This window comes from Zeugodacus cucurbitae, chromosome 2, assembly GCF_028554725.1.
Source record: "Zeugodacus cucurbitae isolate PBARC_wt_2022May chromosome 2, idZeuCucr1.2, whole genome shotgun sequence".
Classification (NCBI taxonomy): domain Eukaryota; kingdom Metazoa; phylum Arthropoda; class Insecta; order Diptera; family Tephritidae; genus Zeugodacus; species Zeugodacus cucurbitae.
This window is the reverse complement of record NC_071667.1, coordinates 14,847,548-14,867,293: the sequence shown is the minus strand read 5'-3', so window position 1 is coordinate 14,867,293 and position 19,746 is coordinate 14,847,548. Positions and strand designations below refer to the sequence as shown.

General features: G+C 37.6%; 1 protein-coding gene across 2 annotated transcripts in view; it reads left to right on the top strand.

The window, feature by feature from the left end:
• Man2a1_1 (alpha-mannosidase 2) overlaps positions 1-19,746 on the top strand; it is a 52,428-nt gene that overhangs the window by 4,219 nt on the left and 28,463 nt on the right. Inside the window, exons 2-3 of one of the 2 annotated variants that reach the window (XM_029044454.2) lie at positions 2,973-3,003; positions 18,790-18,846. The gene's annotated coding sequence lies outside the window, so the exon portion shown is untranslated. The remainder of the gene's footprint in view (positions 1-2,972; positions 3,004-18,789; positions 18,847-19,746) is intronic. The other variant, XM_011194351.3, reaches the window with a different exon arrangement.

Genomic DNA, 19,746 nt, shown 5'->3' with positions numbered 1-19,746 from the left:
TCAACATGGTTATTGTGCACATAAACAAAATCGTGTAAAATTAAAATGCGTATTTAAAGCAAATATTAAACTAATTGATATAAAGTAAATATGTTGAAAAAATTTAGTGAAGTGTTAGTGTATAAGAAGTGCTTATATAAATTAAAAATGAACTAATAATCGAAAAATCGCCACATAAAATCTGTGAAATTTCCAACTCAAAATGCGAATACCTGGAAAACTATAAGTTTCCTTTTCAACCTGAAATCGGGGGATACTTTACTAAAACCGACCCAAATAATTGAAATCATACTGGAATTACCCTTGCCAACAACAACTAAAATGTTTTAGTAATATTTTAGAACCTATCATACCTTACATTAAAACCAGACATAGACATTTTTGAAATAAAACACTTATCATTTTTTTTTTTACTGAGCTAATACTATTTTCTTAATAACATTTTAATCTTAAAAAAAAAAATGGTAATAACAAGTAAGGAAGGGCTAAGTTCGGGTGTAACTGAACATTTTATACTCTCGCAATTTATTTATTTAACTTAATTAATATTATATAATACTCGCTATAGATGATTATAATAGACCAACGGAGGACTGAAGTCTGTTTCCGCCAAACTTTTCTGGGTCCATCATGATGCTACGTCATTGTCTTCGTCTAGTCACAAAAATAACGCCATTCCAGTATTCCATTGGCTTAGTAACATCAACTGTAGCCAATTTTCAATAGTAATAGATGCTATTGGTATATAACTGTGGCATTTTCCTGGCTACATGGGACGAGAACTGGGGAAGATTCAACACTACGATTCGGGGGATACTTTACTAAAACCGACCCAAATAATTGAAATCATACTGGAATTACCCTTGCCAACAACAACTAAAATGTTTTAGTAATATTTTAGAACCTATCATACCTTACATTAAAACCAGACATAGACATTTTTGAAATAAAACACTTATCATTTTTTTTTTACTGAGCTAATACTATTTTCTTAATAACATTTTAATCTTAAAAAAAAAAGGTAATAACAAGTAAGGAAGGGCTAAGTTCGGGTGTAACTGAACATTTTATACTCTCGCAATTTATTTATTTAACTTAATTAATATTATATAATACACAATTTGACCTACATATTCGTCATATATATTGTATAAAGTCCATTGAAAGTTGGAAACCCTAATATTAGGTTAGAAGCACCGAGGTCCTCATGTTCGATATATGGGGCCTTGAAAACCTATGGTCCGATTTCGACGATTTTTAGAAATGGGCTGCAACACTATAAATACAGTATTTGTACAAAGTTTTGCACCGATATCTTCACTAGTGATTACTTTATATATTGTAAAGTAAACGGTTCAGATTGTCTTCAAAGTACTGGTATATAGGAAGTAGGCGTGGTTGTGAAGCGATTTGGCCAATTTTCGAAAGCAACCCTCTCACGGTCCCAAGGAACATGTGTTCCAAGTTTCATTAAGATATCTCAATTTTTACTCAAATTACAGCTTGCACGGACGGACGGACGGACAGACATCCGGATTTCAACTCCACTCGTCATCCTGATCATTTATATATATATAACCTCATATCTAACTCTTTTATTTCTTGGTGACACAAACAACCGTTATGTGAACGAAACTATGATACTCTGTGCAACAGGTTGCGAGAGTATAAAAAGAAGGTACTTTTTTCTAAATTCGAATGCTATATTCAGTTCCTTTCGAATGCTATAAATTAATCTTTTGGAATTTTATGATTTCGTAAAGAAATGTATGCGCACTGCCTTCACCCATTACCAATTGAAGAATTTATTGGTGAATGGTTTTGTCATTGCACACAAAAAAAGATTTTTCTGTACTAATGTGAATTAATGAATTAATTATGATATAATATAAAATAATTAGTCTGTGTTAATTATAAACACTTTTTGGTAAATAAATTATTATTTAGTAATTATAAATACAGTGGAACTTCCATAACTCGAACTTTTATAACTCGAATTTCTATAACTTCTCCATAATTCGAACTCTTGAAGTGGCAATAGCAGGCAACTTTCATACAAATTTCCTTCCATATATCGAAAAAAATTTAAAATATATGTATATGTTTTATTTATAATTCTATAACTCGAAGTCTCTCTAACTCAGGGTATTTTTGTGGATTATGGTCAATCGAGTTAGAGAAGTTCCACTGTACAAACAAATTTTTAATATCAATAAATTCCAGTTCCATCATAATGAATTCTCGAAATCAGTTCCTTTCAAAAGTTCCAAGTTAAACTTTTGATATTTTATGATTTCGTACAGTAATTATTGGTAATACCTTCACCCATTATCAAATGAAGTTTATATTGGTGAATGGTTTTGTTATTGCCAACAGATGTTTAGTCAATTGGTTAATCAATTGAAGATATTTATATAAATAAATTATTATTTATTTTAAAATAAGCATTTACAAATTTTGTTAGCACTGTGAACTAAATGTGTATATCTTTACGCGAAATCAGTTCCTTTTGAAATTTTAAAGTAAAAATTTTGAAGTTTTATGATTTCGTAAAGTAATTACTGGCATTACCTTCACCCATTACCAATTGAAGGTTATATTGGTGAATGGTTTTGTTATTGCCAACAGATGTTTATTCAATTGAATTTGTATTTAATTTAAGACATTTATTTAAATAAATTACTTATTTATTTTGAAATTTGCATTTAAACATTTTAATAACACTTTGAACTACAATTTTTATATTGTATACTCGAAATCAGTTCCTTTTGAAATTTTAAAGTAAAAATTTTGAAGTTTTATGATTTCGTAAAGAAATTACGGGCATTACCTTCACCCATTACCAATTCAAGACTTTATTGGTGAATGTTTTTGTTACTGCCTACAAAATGCTTCTAAAAAAAATAAATAAAATACACATTGCTAGTAATTCTATATTTACTTATATAATTATTACTTTTTTTTAATTACAGGTATTGCAGTTGCAATTACTAAGTCTAAGGGGTAAGTTGTAAAATTGTTATCTTAAAGATATTTCATATTTAAAGTAAAACTAATTTTTTCATAACTTGTGGGTCACTGACCGGCAGTTGCTAATAAATAAAGAAAAAATTTAAAATTTTCTTCATACATTGCTCGCTACGCGCTATTTATACGCTCGCACAGTGTGTGATGTGATGTGACCACCACTGTGGTATATTTTGGCTAAAATAAACGAGACACTGCACCGGAAACAACACGACAACGGCAACTACTTAAATAGTAAACATGAGAAACAATGTAGACGGACAGACCGGTAGCAGACAAGACAATGTAACCCATACGAATTTGGCAGCTTCAACGGCATGCAAATATAAAGTGTACATACATGCTATATATGTATCTATATCATAGCATACGTAATAATAAAAATAGCAACAAAAATGTGTGGGGCAGCCAACGAAGCATGTCATGAAAGTCTGCAGTTTTATTTGTTTAGGGTTCGGTTAGTTGGCATGAATTTTCAGCTATAAACGTACATACATATTTATGTATATTTGTATGTAGAGCTGTAAATAAGAAAATATACAAAAAAACATTTGCTGTCTACAAATTTTGTATTTATTTATTGCACCTGACGTTGCCAATTCGTCTACGAAAAACAAATGCGTCATTAAATTATCAACATTTATAGCCTGAAGCACATAGTATGTCCCTCAAAGCAAGTAAGAGGCGCACGCATAGCGTTTGATCCCAGCGGAGCACTCAAATTATTAAACAATCAAAAACGCAAAGTAGGTGAAATTAACAACCGTAAAAGCAATTAAGTGTTACAAAATAACAAAAATGTGGAAAGAATGAAAGTGTAAGTGCAAAAGTGAAATTACAATGAATTAAGTGTTAGTAAGGTATAAAAGCAAAAAAAAAAATAACAATAAAATAAATTGAAATAATAAGAAATCAACAACAATTCTGCAAGCGCATACTACAAAACCAACTGACATCTAATTAACATATCTTCTTCTTCTTCTTAACTGGCGTAGAAACCGCTTACGCGGTTATAGCCGAGTCCACAACAGTGCGCCACGCATCTCTCCTTTTGGCGGTTTGGCGCCAATTGGTAATACCAAGTGAAGACAGGTCCTTCTCCACCTGGTCCTTCCACCGGAGTGGAGGTCTCCCTCTTCCTCGGCTTCCACCAGCGGGTACTGCATCGAAAACTTTCAGAGCTGGGGCACTTTCATCCATTCGAACAACATGACCCAGCCAGCGTAGCCGCTGTCTTTTTATTCGCTGGACTATGTCTATGTCGTCGAACAACACATACAGCTCCTCATTCCATCTTCTGCGGTATTCGCCGTTGCCAATGTTTAAGGGACCGTAAATCTTCCGCAAAACCTTTCTCTCGAAAACTCCTAGTGCCGTCTCATCGGATGTTGACACCGTCCACGCTTCTGCACCATAAAGTAGGACGGGAATGATGAGGGACTTGTAGAGTTTAGTTTTTGTTCGTCGAGAGAGGACTTTACTTTTCAATTGCCTACTCAGTCCATAGTAGCACCTGTTGGCAAGAGTGATTCTGCGTTGGATTTCAAGGCTGACATTATTATCGGTGTTAATGTTGGTTCCTAGGTATACGAAATTATCTACAACTTCAAAGTTATGACTGTCAACAGTGACGTGGGAGCCAAGACGCGAATGCGCTGACTGTTTGTTTGATGACAGGAGATATTTCGTCTTGTCCTCGTTCACCACCAGACCCATTCGCTTCGCTTCCTTATCCAGGCGGGAAAAAGCAGAACTAACGGCGCGGGTGTTGTTTCCGATGATATCAATATCATCGGCGTACGCCAGGAGCTGTACACTCTTGTAGAAGATTGTACCTTCTCTATTTAGCTCTGCAGCTCTTATAATTTTCTCCAGCATCAAGTTAAAGAAGTCGCACGATAGCGAGTCACCTTGTCTGAAACCTCGTTTGGTATCGAACGGCTCGGAGAGGTCCTTCCCGATCCTGACGGAGCTTTTGGTGTTGCTCAACGTCAACTTACACAGCCGTATTAGTTTTGCGGGGATACCAAATTCAGACATCGCGGCATAAAGGCAGCTCCTTTTCGTGCTGTCGAAAGCAGCTTTAAAGTCGACAAATAGATGGTGTGTGTCGATCCTTTTTTCACGGGTCTTCTCCAAGATTTGGCGCATGGTGAATATCTGGTCAGTTGTTGATTTTCCAGGTCTAAAGCCACACTGATAAGGTCCAATCAGTTTGTTGACGGTGGGCTTTAGTCTTTCACACAGTACGCTCGATAAAACCTTATAAGCGATGTTAAGGAGGCTTATCCCACGATAGTTGGCGCAGATTGTGGGGTCTCCCTTTTTGTGGATTGGGCAGAGTACACTGAGATTCCAATCGTCGGGCATGCTTTCTTCCGACCATATTTCGCAAAGAAGCTGATGCATGCACCTTATCAGCTCTTCGCCGCCGTATTTGAATAGCTCGGCCGGCAATCCATCGGCCCCCGCCGCCTTGTTGTTCTTCAAGCGGGTAATTGCTATTCTAATTTCTTCACGGTCGGGCAATGGAACATCTGTTCCATCGTCGTCGATTGGGGAATCGGGTTCGCCATCTCAACATATAGTCCGTAATAATGAGACCCGTGGGTAGATGTACCTATTTACTGCTGTTTATCAAACGAAAGTATCACACGCTTTGTAGGCTATTTGAATGACACACTTGCTGTTACTTTCATTGCTTACCGGTTTTTCCGCACTTACCGTATTGCTTTGCCAACTCTAACTTCGCTACAAGTTTTGATGTTTATCTAAGTTTCAATGTGTACTTTTATGACGACATCTTTACCTATTCACCCATTTAAGTACATGACAGGCTGCCTGTCTGCCTGCCTGTCGACTTGTCCGCGCTATTTGCCTTCTGACTTTTAAGTACACACACACACATTCATACATACATATCTACATTGAGTATTTGCTTAGTCTATTTTTACCATTGTCTGGCCGCCGCCACTGCCACTTTTGTTCATTCATTTATTTGCGCAGAAATGGGCTTTTCTATTTTGTAGCGCTTGCACTGGTAGCGCTCATCATGGCCCACTCAAACCAATGCTATCGTATCAACTAGCGGATGTACTCTGCTCGACACACACTCATCGCTGTCAATGCCAAAGTTTTTTGCACATTTGCCGCCTCTCCAATCCGCCACTTTTCTCATGAGTCGTAACAAATATCTACTTTGTAAGCGCAATGCACACCCAAGTGTTTACCAAACAAAGTAGTGGTGGGGAAAATGTGCAGCGAACAGAAAAAATTAGCAACATACTATGTGCCACATGTGGCAATCAGCTAGAGCTATATATGCACATACACTATGTTGCTATTGTTGTTGTTGTTGTGTTTCATGTTGTGCCTGCCTGCAGCGTTGCCAATGGCAATAGTTAATCTCCTGTTAGCCTTGCGCTTCTTTCCACCTCGTCGCTCGTAAATCGGGTCAAAAGCGTATAAGGAAAAGTGTTGTGGTAATTAAATTGTTAATGAGTAGCGTTAACGACTTTGCTAGTGGATTTGTTCACCTAGCTGATATCAATGTGCACGAAAGTATAAGTGAAGATTTTCATTACAGGCTAATATGGGAATTATCGCATTATTTGGCTGATAAGCGTGTGAAATTGTGTGAAAATGAGAAATGTTTAAATTGAAAAATCACGGTTTCTTGGAAAATATGAAGAAGTGAAGAACTGAATATGGCTAGTGTACCCTTCTTTAGTAAGCTGGAAAAAATGAAAAAATAAGTTTCAATTCTCGACAATAATAAGCCACTCCAAATTCCTGTATGATATGGAATATGTATTATTCAATGTTTATTTAAATCGATAATTTAATTGCTCATTCGCTAAAGAGAGAGAGAGACTAGGATTTGTTTTGAAAACAAAATGTACATATACACAGGTTTATTATACTGATAAGAAATATAATAAACATAGTTCTAATTTTATTGTTGCTTTTCAAAAAAAAAAAAAAAAACATTTTGAACATGATTTAATTTGAGATGTAAAAAATACTAATTTGCACAAGTTTAATTGATCCACTTCTCTCACCTTCAACAGTCTTCATTCATTTATCACCCACATAATCAAATTCAATTCATCACTAATTCAATAACACGTGTGAAACGTTCATAACCTTGAAGCTGATGCTGGCGGCAGTCACATACACATATAAATTAATTTAATCAGTTTTTAAATGTGATCGTTTTGTTGAGATATCTGAGCTTTTAAACAAAATTCTCTGTGACAGTAAAAACTTCAAGAATTTTTTGACCTCCCAAATAAAAGCATAATAATTTCTGAAATTAAAGTTTCCTAGTATTATAGTAATGAACGCGTGACGACAGCCTTTTTTTCGTTTTTAGGATGTTCAACTTTAAAGCGCGTTTTCTCGAGTTTTCATTTTCACAAGTGTTAGAAAACTGTGCCGGCGATAGCAAAAAGAATATATGTCCGATCGAAAAAAACCAAAATGATCTAGCTTCAGTATTAAATTATCTTCTATTTGAACTAAAAAAGTTGGACACAAGTATTATTTAAACTACTTGTTTTGCAACTTAAAGTCAATTTTTTCTTAAAAAAGTGAATTTTTTTTTCAAACTTCGAAAAAATTAGGAATTTTATAACTTCTTTGGTATTTTTTTAGTTCATAAAGAAAAGAAACTTATAATGATTAAAAAAAAAAATTGGTTCGACTGTTTCAGATGCACCGCACGACCTCCATCACCGGCACCGATTTACAAGTGCAGACTCCAGGCGCTCCAGAAAAATACTTACAACTTTGAATAAATTTCAATATTTTTTAATAATAAATATTTAGGGTATTCACAAGGTGTCATATTGTGTCATATCGTCATATTGTCATATTTTTTTATGACTGTCACACCAACACTGTTGTTGTTTCACATATATATATATATATATATTTGGCGTAGGAACCGCTTTAAGCGATTATAGCCGAATCCACCAGAGCGCGCCACTCATTCCTCCTTTTTGCTTTTTGGCGCCAACTGGAAACACCAAGTGAAGCCAGGTCACTTTGCACTTGGTCTTTCCACCGGAGTGGAGGTCGTCCTCTTCCGCGGCTTCCTCCAGCGGGTACTGCATCGAATACTTTCAGAGCTGGAGTGTTTTCTTCCATCCGTACAACATGACCTAGCCAGCGTAGCCGCTGTCTTTTTATTCGCTGAACTATGTCAATGTCGTCGTATAAATCGTACAGCTCATCGTTCCATCGTCTGCGGTATTCGCCGTTGCCAATGTTTAGAGGACCATAAATCTTGCGCAAAACCTTTCTCTCGAAAACCCCAAGAGTCGTCTCATCGGATGTTGTCATCGTCCACGCTTCAGCGCCATACATCAGGATGGGAATAATGAGCGACTTATAGAGTTTGATTTTGGTTCGTCGAGAGAGGACTTTACTTTTCAATTGCCTACTCAGTCCAAAGTAGCACCTGTTGGCAAGAGTGATTCTGCGTTGGATTTCAAGGCTGACATTGTTGGTGTTGTTAATGCTGGTTCCCAGATAAACGAAATTATCTACAACTTCAAAGTTATGACTGTCAACAGTGACGTGGGAGCCAAGACGCGAGTGCGCTGACTGTTTGTTTGATGACAGGAGATATTTCGTCTTGTCCTCATTCACCACCAGACCCATACGCTTCGCTTCTTTATCTAGTCTGGAAAACGCAGAACAAACGGCGCGGTTGTTGCTTCCGATGATATCAATATCATCGGCATACGCCAGGAGCTGTACACTCTTGTAGAAGATTGTACCCTCTCTATTTAGTTCTGCAGCTCGTATTATTTTTTCCAGCAATAGATTGAAGAAGTCGCACGATAGTGAGTCACCCTGTCTGAAGCCTCGTTTGGTATCGAACGGCTCGGAGAGGTCCTTCCCGATCCTGACGGAGCTTTTGGTGTTGCTCAACGTCAGCTTACATAGCCGTATTAGTTTTGCAGGGATACCAAATTCAGACATCGCGGCATAAAGGCAGCTCCTTTTCGTGCTATCGAAGGCAGCTTTAAAATCGATAAAAAGATGGTGGGTATCGATTCTTCTCTCTCGGGTCTTTTCCAAGATTTGGCGCATGGTGAATATCTGGTCCATTGTAGATTTTCCAGGTCTAAAGCCACACTGATAAGGTCCAATCAGTTCGTTGACGGTGGGCTTTAGTCTTTCACACAATACGCTCGACAAAACCTTATATGCGATATTGAGGAGACTTATACCACGGTAGTTGGCGCAGATTGTGGGGTCTCCCTTCTTATGGATTGGGCAGAGCACACTAAGATTCCAATCGTCAGGCATGCTTTCTTCCGACCATATTCTACAACGAAGCTGATGCATGCACCTTATCAGTTCTTCGCCGCCGTATTTGAATAGCTCGGCCGGTAATCCATCGGCCCCCGCCGCTTTGTTGTTCTTCAAGCGGGTAATTGCTATTCGAATTTCTTCATGGTCGGGTAATGGAACATCTATTCCATCGTCATCGATTGGGGAATCGGGTTCGCCATCTCCTGGTGTTGTACTTTCACTGCCATTGAGCAGGTCGGAGAAGTGTTCCCTCCATAATCCCAGTGTGCTCTGGACATCCGTTACCAGATTACCTTCTCGGTCCCTACATGATAATGCTCCGGTCTTGAAACCTTCTGTTAATCGCCTCATCTTTTCATAAAATTTTCGAGCATTACCCATGTCGGCCAGCTTTTCAAGCTTTTCATACTCACGCATTTCGGCCTCTTTCTTTTTACGTCTGCAAATGCGTCTCGCTTCCCTCTTCAGTTCTCGATATCTATCCCACCCCGAACGTGTTGTGGTCGATCGCAACGTTGCGAGGTAGGCAGTCTGTTTTCTCTCCACTGCGGAACGACAATTCTCATCGTACCAACTGGTTTTTTGGCGTTGCCGGAGACCAATTGTTTCGGCTGCAGCGGTATGCAATGAGTTTGAGATGCCGTTCCACAGCTCCCTTATATCGAGATGCTGATGAGTGCTCTCCGAGAGCAGGAGTGCAAGTCGAGTAGAAAATCGTTCGGCTGTCGGTTGTGATTGCAGCTTTTCGACGTCGAACCTTCCTTGTGTTTGTTGACGGGCGTTCTTTGCTGCACAGAGGCGAGTGCGTATCTTTGCTGCTACTAGATAATGGTCCGAGTCAATGTTTGGTCCTCGGAGCGTACGCACGTCTAAAACACTGGAGACATGTCTTCCGTCTATCACAACGTGATCGATTTGATTGCGCGTGTTTCGATCAGGGGACAGCCACGTTGCTTGATGAATTTTTTTATGCTGGAATCTGGTACTACAGACAACCATATTTCGGGCCCCAGCGAAGTCGATCAGCCTCAGGCCGTTTGGCGATGTTTCGTCATGGAGGCTGAATTTTCCGACTGTTGTGCCAAAGACACCTTCTTTACCCACCCTGGCGTTAAAATCGCCAAGCACGATTTTGACATCGTGGCGGGGGCAGCGCTCATAGATGCGTTCTAGGCGCTCATAGAAAGCATCTTTGGTCGCATCGTCCTTCTCTTCCGTTGGGGCGTGGGCGCAAATCAGCGATATGTTGAAGAACCTCGCTTTGATGCGGATTGTGGCAAGACGTTCATCCACCGGGGTGAATGCCAGGACTCGGCGACGTAGTCTCTCTCCCACCACAAATCCAACACCGAATTTGCGCTCCTTTATATGGCCGCTGTAGTAGATGTCACAAGGACCCACCTTCTTCCGTCCTTGTCCCGTCCATCGCACTTCTTGGACGGCGGTGATGTCAGCCTTTAGTTGTATGAGGACATCAACCAGCTGGGCAGAGGCACCTTCCCAATTAAGAGTCCGGACATTCCAGGTGCATGCCCTCAAATCATAGTCCTTTATACGTTTGCCGTGGTCGTCATCAAAAGGGGGGTTTCTCATCCGAGGCCTGTGTTTCTTATTCACTGGTTATTCGTTTTTATGTGGTGGGTCCCAAGCCCTACGCACAACCGCACAAGCGGGCTTCGCCTTCTCACTTTAGCTCGCCTCCAAACGGATGTCTGTTAGCTACCCAGGGGATACTTGGTCTAAAACCGGAAGTCGTGAGCTGCTTGAGTCATATGCAAAAGAATCGTTCCTGGCCACTCCCAAGTGAATGGCAATCAGAAACTTTCCTCACTTGCGTGAACTTCTACATATGACCCCATCCCCCATGTTGTTTCACATGCAAAATTAAAATATGACTCATACAACACTGCGTGGTATGTTTCTTGAGTTCGTTATTCTATATATGGCCAAAACCAGATATATGTCCGTATTTTCCAGATATATGCAATGTGCGGTATAAATCGGTTGAGAAGTGTTCGGACAGAAGGGCACGAGCTAAACCGACCACTGACCGACCCAAAAAACCGGTTCTTCTCAGGAAACCGACAACCCACTCGTCGAAGTTTTGCCCCAAAACGCCCCAAAGCCCCACCCACCGACCGCCCACACTGCCACGAGTGTGTCCCAAAAAAAACTGGTTTCAAAAAGTAACCGGTTACTGCAGTACTAGGCATATGCCGCAAAAAACCGAAAAAATTCGGCAGCAAGTGCCCCTACCCACTCTTACTACTTTTTGCGGCATATGCCTAGTACTGCAGTACTTCTCAACCGATTTATACCGCACATTGTATATATCTGGAAAATACGGACATATATCTGGTTTTGGCCTCAGCAAAAATCGCTGATTAAGTGTAGAAATATGACAAAATATGACATACAACAGTTAAGGGTGCTCACAAGTGTCATATTTTTAAGAATATTAAAATATGACATAAGACATACAACAAAGCTTGTGAATTGCCTAATTGTTTTTTATGCCTTAAATATAGTACACTTTCGTCTTAAAATTCCGTTTACAGCAATCATTTCCTTCCCTTTCAAAAAAAAATTGCTAAAAAACTCGTTTTTTCAGGTTCTAAAGCAGACTTAATGTTTTTTCACAGTCTGTAGTTAATTTTCTGAAAATAGCTATGAGTATTGAGGATCAAGTACTACCAATATATCTAAATATTTGTCACACCTTATAGAGGTGTAAAAAGTCTTTGTCACAACATTATAGAGGTGTAAAAAGTCTATTATTCCATAGAAAATATGAATATTTTTTGATCTGACTGTATATACAATACATCCATATACATATGTATCAAATTGGCTTTTATTTATTGTTTGAGAAGTCAGCAGCTGCTACGGTTTAACGGTTATGTTTGCGCATTTATCTGTTTGTTAATTGATTGTGCTAACACAATGACGGATAGCTAGTTTGCAAGCAAAGCTACTTCAAGCTCATAGGTAAACATAAAAAAAACTTTTAATCCACTATTGACTAACGTTCTTCGCTTTATAATTTTAGAATGTTTACATTTTCAAATATTTCGTGGGTGTGCTTATTATTGTGCATTTTTGAAACTTAAATACAACAAAGCTTTCTCTAGAATTTTGCTTTAGTTGTAGTAGACAACAAACTGAGACAAAGTGTTAATTGTTGCATAGTTTAGGGTAGCATATATTTTTTTTATTATAAGTGTTGCCACCTGTTTGAAAATATCAATTCAATAAAATTTATGAGTTAAATGAGTATCAAAATAAATATTTTTGAGAATATTAACGCTTGAAAATATTTTTGAAAGGGTTGCCATATTATTATTATTACTGAAGTACTATTGCTACAGTGATCGAATTAGAATTACTAAACTCCTATACCTACTGTGATCGAACAAAAGCACTGAACTTCTCTATAACTACTGTTATCGAACTCAAAAAAGCTGTCCGCTGTCTGGGGGTAAATGGACCACGGAAACATAAGGCACACATAGCAAGACCCCCAGGTCATGACACAATTTTTTTGTGTGGCTGTGTAATTGTGAGGAATCCGATATTCAACGTTATTTTGAACTTAGACCCATCAGAAAACCAATACCTATACTTTTCCCATGAAATTGCTAATAAAGTAGAACTAGTCTAGGAATCCAAACCCCTTATGATGAAACACATTTATCATCATTGAACAAATTTGACCGCTTGACATTGAATTAAATTTTCAAATTAAACGTAAAAATCCTAATTTTTAGGAAAACCCATACTAATTTTCATATAATTGAGTATTTAAACTTAGTTAAAGGTCCTCCAGAGTCTGACTTCACGCTGACTGAAATCAGCAACTACAATGTATCTATGACCGATCAAAAATTCTTTTGCAGCAATGCTTTTCAATGTTTACTTCTTGCCTCTATTACACTGCGACTTTGTTACAACACTGCAACAACATCAACCTTGGAGCTAATTTAATTAAATAGCTTTGTTGTTACACAGTTTTTCCTTGAAAAAATATCCTTTTTCAGCATTACTGTTTGTAACGTATTCTTTTAATAGCATTCTTTTAATGGAGTCAATGAACCACAAGTTGTCAAGTCAACACACAATCTGCTTATTGCACGCATTTTTTACTCAAATTGCAAAGTAGTTAATGTGTTTCCCTTGCGCTCTTTCTTTCATGATACTATTTACATGGAAACGTTTGTGTCATTTCGACATTATATGATTGTGCAGCATTCAATTGACATCTCGTGGCACGTCTGTGTCACATATGACGTGCCCGAGTACATCTTGGCACAAGTATCAAAGTCGAATGAGCCGCCGAAAATTGATTAGACTACGTACATATGTATGTACATACACATATACATGTGTGTGTACAGAAATTCCTGCTTTAAAAAAGTATTCCTAACCACTCAACTGGACATATCCTCTTATTTTGTGTTGCAATTTTGACTTTGATTAGTTGTTTTTATACTCTCGCAACAAAGTTGCTAACAACAAAGTTGCTAGAGAGTATTAGAGTTTTGTTCACATAACGGTTGTTTGTAACACCCAAAACTAAACGAGATAGATATAGGGTTATATAAACCAAAGTGATCAGGGTGAAGAGTTGGTCGTGGACCCGCCCCCAAATAGGTTTTTTGTACATATCTCGGAAACCAATAGAGCTATATAAACCAAACTGTCTGCAGTCGTTTTTTTAGCCACTTCTTAACACAGTCCAAAAATTAAAGAAATCGGATAATAACCACGCCCACCTCCCATACAAAGGTTAGGTTGAAAATTATTAAAAGTGGGTTAACTCACTAACGAAAAACGTCTGAAACACTAAATTTCACATAACAAATGGCAGATGGAAACTGCACTCAGATTTTTTTCCAAAATGGAAAATGGGCGTGGCGTCGCCCACTTATGGGTCAAAAACCATATCTCAGGAATTACTCGACCGATTCCAATGAAATTTGGTTTGTAATAGTTTCCTTACATTCCAATGATATGTTGTGAAAGTAGGCCAAATCACTTCACAACCACGCCTATATACCAGAACTTTGAAGACAATCTGAATCGTTTACACTACAATATATAAAGTAAGCACTAGTGAAGATATCGGTGCAGAACTTTGCACAAATACTATGTTTATAGTGTGGCAGCCCCATTCTAAAAATCACCGAAATCGGACCATAGGTTTTTAAGGCCCCATATATCGAACACGACGACCTCGGTGCTTCTAACCTAATATTAGGGTTTCCAACCTTCAATGGACTTTATACAATATATATGACGAATATGTGGGTCAAATTGTGTATTATATATGTAATATAAATAAAGTTAATTAAATAAATTGCGAGAGTATAAAATGTTCGGTTACACCCGAATTTAGCCCTTCCTTACTTGTTTAATATTCGTTTTGCTCTTACTGAGTCCATTTTGTCGGCGTTGCCTCACTTTGTTGCATGTGTATTGAGTCATCTATGAGTGCAATTAGCACTAGTCTATCATAAAGAGTGTGTCAGTGAATCTGTGCTAACCTCAAGCTCCAATAGAGTAATTAACGTCAGTATTTTTATCAAAACGTTAAATTGAAACTAATTAGCAGATGTACTAGGGCCTGTTTTTGTTGTTCGCGTTATCCACTATTTACTGTGCAATCGCTGATGACAGAGAAGTCTGAGTGGTAACAGAGTAAATTAGTATTTTTTTTTTTTCAAATCATAAGTTTGTATGCTTTTACATATTTTCCGTGTCAAGGGAGTAAAAGCATCCCAGAAGACCTCCCGATTTCAGAATCATCATTCAGATATACATATACACTATCTGTTCTGGTTGGTGAGCAATACTCGATTTCAATAGTTCATTTTATTGGAACTGATGTCAGTTAACTATTTAGGTTTTGGGACTCTGTTAGTCTAATGTCGATGGTCTATGCTCATAAACCAGTTGAGATCAATCGGTTGGCAATCAACATTTCGAAGATTTTGTTCAGATAGATAGCCGGGCCATCCTGGAAAAGTGGTGCAAAGTTGGATCGATAGAAAGAGAGTGAAATGAGCTGAATCTAGCCGAAATGTACTTTTTAATTAATCTACCTCAGTTTGAAGTCTGTACCTCAAAAAAACAGCCTATATAAATATTTAATTCTCATTTTGGCAATTTCCACTTAATTTGGCAAGTAATTATTATCTTTGCTACAAATGACTAAAGCAGCAATTCCTGTCTATCGCAACTTCTTCTTACTTTATTTGTAACACTTACCATTTTTAATTATTATTACGTATTTTCTGTCGCTCTATTATATTTTAATTTAATTTTTATTTTCAAGCAGTTTTGCTAGTTTCTCCCTCTTTTGTGCTGCCCGCAGACAATTGTCTCATTTTCATCGCGTCACTCCGCCTTCAAAAATTCATTAACATTCATTTCATACAAAAATAACAAACGATTGTAATTATTCAGTCATTTGTTTCTGCATTGTAACACTCACTTTGTTTTTGTAGTCATAAAGAGCGTGAATTATTTTCATAACATTAAGCCTTTGTCTGCCTTTGCATGCCACACAGACCACAGCGCAGTAGCGCTACATACAAAGAAGAAAAGAATTTGGGGTTTTGTTAATTTTAGCCTTAGCGCTTTGTTTTGTTTACTTTCTTCTCTTTCATTTCTTTTGTTGTCATTACACTATTTTATTTTGTCCACTTTCTGCGGCTGTACAGTGTGTGAACCATTTAAGCGTTTCACAACGACGCTCAACTGTTTTTGCATTCATAAATATGCCAATGGAGCCGGCGGCAACTTGATGCACAAGAATGTATAATATTCGTATGTACGAGGCTGGATCGATAAGTACAGCCGTCAAAAATTGGTTTAATGAGTTTTAAAGAGATTGGAAGTCTGTCTGTTGACGACAGGGCAACGTGACAAAAGGCCAAGGTCACCTATTACCAAATCATCGATTGAACTTGCGATATACCTTTGTCGCTCTGGCTTTAGAAACATGGGAAAGCTTTCGGCGGGCGTTAGGCGCCTCTTTTGCTCACTCACGACTCCTTTCGAGACCGTCCACAAAACATGGATCTACTGATACACGTTAGTGTTCAAGGGATAGTCGAAACAGTGGACTTCACCTAATTTGCAGACCTCCAGACAAGATATGTTTCAGGCGATTAAAGCATTTGTAACATCGCTGTGTAGTCTATCCACCTAAACACATCGGCCTATCTAATGACCTATCTATTGAAAAAAAATATATATAGCATTTTCTCAAAATTTGCAGGTTAAGTGCATATCGAACCGCCTCTAAACCAAACCTCTACTTACTCTGTATGCCTTACCCAGTTATTATTGTCGTGCGGTCGTTTGTAAGCACTTGTTTGTTTCCCGGTTTTAGTCACACTTTCCAGTCACCTCAATACACATTCGCCAAGCAATTGTTTGCGCGTATTCACTCACTTGCTTTTCTTCCTCAGCTTTACTTTTATACTTGATTATTATTATTACTTTTTTTCATAAACTCTTCACTTACGTCGTCCCACTTTGGATCTTGTCTCAGTCACACTTATTTATCCCGGCTTAAATTCATCGAACTGCTAAATAACTAAATGTCCGTCTGGCAGCAGTGTGTGTTGCACAATATCGCTCGCTGCTGGACACCAAATGCGCTTCAATGCTTTAGCAGGGCTTAGCTTAACGAGCCGTTGTACCTCCCTCAATATATCAGTATCAATGTACACATATTCTTGCAGCGTAGGAATAATAAGAACACGAACGATTTAGTATTGCAAGCAAAACAAAGAAATCGTTGCTAAAAAGATCTCCGTAGCCAAGTATTAGAACGTAACCAACACTGCCGACCACTTTATTGTACATTGCCATCATTTCGTTCTTCTTCTTCTTCTTGTTTTCATTTGTTTATGTATATAAATAGTATGTATTTGTAGGTGTATATACTGCTTTCAAAAGTACAAAACGGTTTAGTTGGCTGCTTGACTGGCTGGCCGTGTAACCGGTCGCTCGGTTAACTAACTCTTATGTTCTTCTACGTACATTCGCTTTAGTGCAACACCACTTGGCGTGGGTATTAACCTTACGTTGAAGGGCTCGTTCCAATTTTGTTGCAAGTAAATCTGCTTGCTTACCACATATTTATATGGTTTGTGCAGGTTACCACGAAGACGGATAATATGTGCACGTGGCGACCGATGAAGTTTCGGAAAATAGTAATTTAAAGGCTATGGCTAAATCTTGCGCATGATTTTTCTCGTCGATATTCGTCGAGAGAGAACTAAACTTTTCAATTGCTTACTCTGTCCAAAGTAGCACCTGTTGGCAAGAGTAATTCTGCGCTGGAAAGTGTTTTTCGGAAAGTGGGGCCAGTCTAAAATACACTCATACATGTTATTTAACATAAGAAATATATTAGTAAACTGTTCAACAATTTTTTCCTCGGTCCCGGTCCCAACCTTCTTCTGTGAGTAGTTTTTATAAACTGGACACGATATTCGGTACGAATCGTAGCAAACACAGTAGAACTAACCGAACCGTTATCAGTCCCCCATGCATTCAACATTCACCAATTATAGGGCAACAGAACCTTAAGGCATAAGATATTTACATGAAGAATTAACGAAAATAACTAGTATGGATTAAGAGTAAAATAATTATCTATAATTATTAGGCCTCAACGACTGGTCGCTATAAATACTAAAAAGTACCATATGTATATTACAAGGAAATGTACACCATGATTAAATCTCTTGAATTTTTGTGAAATTTTATGTTATTGTTGTAACAGTATAAAACTGTACTTAAACGATTGCAGAGGTGCTGGATATAAGATTAAGGCTGTAGTAATATATTTATGAATTATAGAATGTTTCTAACTGCCAGATAGATCGGTCTTAGTCGTAGAATGCTTAAGTTAAAATACTTAAGGTTATTCCAGTCTTAAAGTTTGAGACAAAAGCAACAAGAACGAGTTTCTGAGATTTGTGACCATTGATTAAAACATGGATTAATAATTTCACGCCTGAAAGCATTCGGCAATCGTAGTAAGGACCCGAAAACTAAACAGTTTTTAGCCAGAATTTTTTGAGATTCACATGGAATTATATTCATCGATTACATTAAACATTATTGGAACGATTTAACGTCCAGATCAAAGTTGCTGAACTTTTCAGTCCAAATAGTCAATGTGTTTATATTAAAAACTATATCCTATATACTCACTATGTAGTTCGATGTTACTCGAAGTTTACTTATTCTAATATTGCTTTCTCTAACTGAAAGCTTGTTTATTCTTAACAGAATTTCTGCTTTTAGTTTTCGACCGCGATGTTGACTTTTCTTCGATTTTTTGTTAAGGTGTTCTATATTCCTTTTTATATATTTATTTGATTTGATGTTTGCTCTTCATTTATTTTATTACAGTTTATTGAAATACTCTGCATTGGCACAAACTCAGCGGAAATCGTGTGTAAACCAAAGGTAAATACAAGCGCCAACTAACCACATACATGTGAATATAAACACTCCTGCTATATATAAACTAGTACATAACACACATTTGTTGTTGTTGCAAGTTTACTATTTAACCGTGCAACTGTTTGCGAAATCAAAGATTGCGGTTGGCGGTTTCGTCTCTGCGGTTGTGTTTAAAATTTGTGTTTGACTTTATATGGCAGTCGTGTGGACTGACTGCAAAAGCGACTCAGGCAGCCACCAAGCTCTACTGTGGCTTTATGGCTTAAAATGGCTTGTAAAAGTCACTCAGCAGCATTGTCGTTTGCTGCGATGTAATCGCTATCAACGTCGTTGTATGTTGTAGTTGTTGCTCTTGTTATTCGACATCATGATGCACCGCGAATGCTCGCTTATGTGCACGGTTTGAAAGTTTCAAGTTTATTGTAAAGATTTGTAGATTATAATCTGTACAACATATCACCCTATAGGGATTTTCATTGACTATCTGCTATAAAGTGTGCGTCGACTTCAATGTGTGTATATATGTACATTAAATATATGGTAGCAACTATGTGGCCCAACCTACAACGTGTGCAATAAACAGTCAGAAGCGAGATAAATGATCCGACTGTGACACTGAGCACCTCCAACAAGCTTCAATGTTGCAAATTTAATTGCCACACTTTGATCACTTTACACAAGGGAAATGGCGAGAGTTAAAAATAACATTGTGGCATTATCTATTAAAATAAAGTTATATATAGCAATATATATAGAATATTCTAGAAATAAGTTTTGAGTAGGTAATATTGTGTTAAGCAACCTTTCGAATCCAACGCTTTAGGGTTTTACTTTCCAATTGATTTTGGTATTTAAAAGTATATCCCAGCCGATTGATTTCGTAGAATAAATTGTATATTATAT